A 3,077-nucleotide genomic window follows, 5' to 3' on the forward strand; every position below is an offset into this window, starting at 1 on the left:
CAGTGGTTTCTTTAAAATTGTACATAAAATGTTTTTACTATAAAATTGAGTAAAGGTATAAAATACTGCTTTCTGCCATAATAAAATTATTAGTACTTGTTATGTTTTTGGTGACTTTTTTCCTAAAATTGAAAATAGCTTGATTTTTATTTTAAGTAACAGGTGGCTCTGGCCGGGTAGCTCAGCCAAGTAGTGTTGTCCCAATATTCCGAGGTTGCGGGTTTGATCACTGGAACAGGGCACATAGAGGATCAACCAATAAAGCATAAATAAGTGGAACAACAAATCAATGTTTCTCTCTCTCTAAGATCAGTAAAATTTTAAAAAGCATAATGGGCATGAAAGTCCAAATACTGGAGAAAAAAACGACTAATGGTCACCACATAGCTAACATTTTTGTGAGCATCTCTTCAGGAATTTATTTACAAAATTGGGATCATTTATTCAGTTTTGTGAATTGCTCTTTCCCTCACCACATGCACACTTTTCTGTAAGTATTGGTACAACATTTTGATGACTGGTATCTCACTGTATATTTAACCAGGACTCTAGATGTCCATGTGAGTTTTCACTTACAAACAACCCTAAAGTGAACGTTCTTGTGTAAATCTTTGCCTACTTGTCTGATTGTCAATTTAGGATAAATTTTCTAAAAGAATTGCAGGGTCAAAGTGAACACGTATTAAATTTTGGTGCAAGTTGCCCCCCAATGCAGTACTAGTTTACATCCCCACCTTACAATGAATGAGAGAAATTTCCCCACAGGAATGAAACCCTGGGTTTTAGTTTTCTTCTGTCGGTTTGCTAGGTACAAAATGATACTATATCACTTTTTATTTGCATCTTTTAGTTGAGTGAGCGTTAACATCTCCCATTTATAGACCATTTGCATTTAAAAAAAATTACCCTAGGCCCTGGCTCAGTGGGTTAGATCATGGTGCAGTGATACATGCAGGGCACACAAAGAATCAACCAATGAGTGCATGAATTAGTGGAACAAGTTCGATTTCTGTCTCTAAAAAACAAATAAAAATTACCCTGTGTATTTTATCTTTTTTTCTGCTGGGGTCTGCCTCTTGATAAGTTACTTGTTTATTAGTAGTAAATGTATCGTGGCAAATACTTTGAAGTTTTTTTGTCTTTTTAACTGTATGGGATGTTTTGATATAAACTTTTAGTTTTTATGCAGTTGTAATTACCAGTCTTTCCTTATTTATGGCTGTCTAATGCTTATAAAAGTATTCCCCACCTACAAGATTACAAAAACTACTCAGCCCTCGCTGGGGTAGCATAGTAGATTGAGCATCAGCCTACAAACTGAAAGATCACCACTGGTTTGATTCCTGGTCAGGGCATGCGCTTGAGTTGTGGGCGGGTTGATGTTTCTCCCTCTTTCTCTTCCTTCCCCTCTCTCTAAAAATAAACAAAATCTTAAAAAATATTCATCTGGGATTTAGTGTAAGGGTCAAATAGGGATCTAGCTTTATTTACCCCCTGCCCCCCCCCCAGGCGGGTGAGGACCTTTAGAGGTAAGCACCATGTGTCACAGTGGTTTATTTATTGAGCTCCTACTATGAGAAAATACAGCATGATGATTAAAAAGTGTGCTCTGGAGCAAAACTGCCTACTTATTGTATGTGACTTTTGATAAATTCTTTCTCTCTCTGGACCACAATTCCTAATCTACAGAAAGAATAATAATAGTATCTCACAGAGTTGTTCTAAGGATTAGATGATTTTAATATACAGAATGTTGTCTAGCTCATAGCAAGTAATTAGCTGCCCTTATTAACTGTCAGTCACTTTTCTATTCATGAACAGATACACACTGAGCATGTATTATATTTATTTCAGCAGTTTCCTTGCCAGTCTCCCAGCTTCTTCCCTTGTCCCCCTTCAGTTTTCTGAATAACCCTATAAGTCAGATGTTGTCATTTCTTTCTTGGAAACCATCTATGGCCTGGAGATCAAGGTTTGGAAGTGAGCAACACATGTAATGGAAATCCTAGAAATGCATAAGGTCTCTGGGACAAAAATTAGGGTGGATTCCTGAAGAACCCTAACATTTTTAAGGGAAAGATATTTAATTTCTTAGAATAATTCTGCAGATATATGTAATACATTATCACTTTTGTTTTACTATGAGACTCCTGAAGCTTAGAAAAGTTAACTTGTTGATAAGCAGATCTGAGTTTCCAAAATCAGTGCTCTTTTGTATATCTCAAAACACTTTACATAGCTAGCGATTAATATTTAAAACCTCCGACCCCCGCCACGGTGCCCTGTAAGTGACTTGCCAGTTTATGAAGGTATGTAATGGAAAAAGTCAAACCCTTGTGGCTTGTAACAGCTCTGGGACTTATAACTCTTGTGTTACTTTGGGAAGTTGTGCACCTCCCTACAACCCGTATTTCAGAGTTGAAGTGAAAATGTTTGTCACGGATTGTTTTTCACATTCGTACCTTTCACTCAACAGGCTAAAGAGAATTCAGTTCTTGACCAAGTTGCTCAAGGAAAAAATGTCTCGGTGACAAACAAATTTCCACCCAACAATCATTTCTTGCTGATACCTATATGATCAGTCACCGCCTCTAAGGTGACAGACTAAGGAGATTCGGTTTTCCACCAAGTCGCTTCTGGAACAGCCTTCCTGAACGAATTAAGTTCGAGAAACGTAGTTCCACTGTGTATTAATACTATAGGATTCTTTTACATTTTAACGTGATGGGCTGAGTTATACACTAATATCAAAAGCATTATGCCTTCCAGCTTCTATCAGTTAACAAGAGTAGATATGTTTGTATCAATATTCCTATATGTTATATTAAGCCAGCCGGTAGTTTTGTATAGATAGAACTTCACCAGTTCAAGGGAGAGAGGAATTCACCAAACACAGGGCGGGGCTGCAGGTGCAGCCACCTCCGGCAGCCTCGTTTCCATGACAGCGGTTGCTAAGGTAATCACTATGCCTTTCCATTAGTCACTGTCAAGCACACTGCGGTTCCCTTGCGGACTTCATTGGTTGCTGTTCTGCAGGCCCGGGCCTATCGGGGCCGTAAGTGAAGTGTCGCAAAGCA

This window comes from Desmodus rotundus, chromosome 4, assembly GCF_022682495.2.
Source record: "Desmodus rotundus isolate HL8 chromosome 4, HLdesRot8A.1, whole genome shotgun sequence".
NCBI classification, from domain to species: Eukaryota; Metazoa; Chordata; class Mammalia; order Chiroptera; family Phyllostomidae; genus Desmodus; species Desmodus rotundus.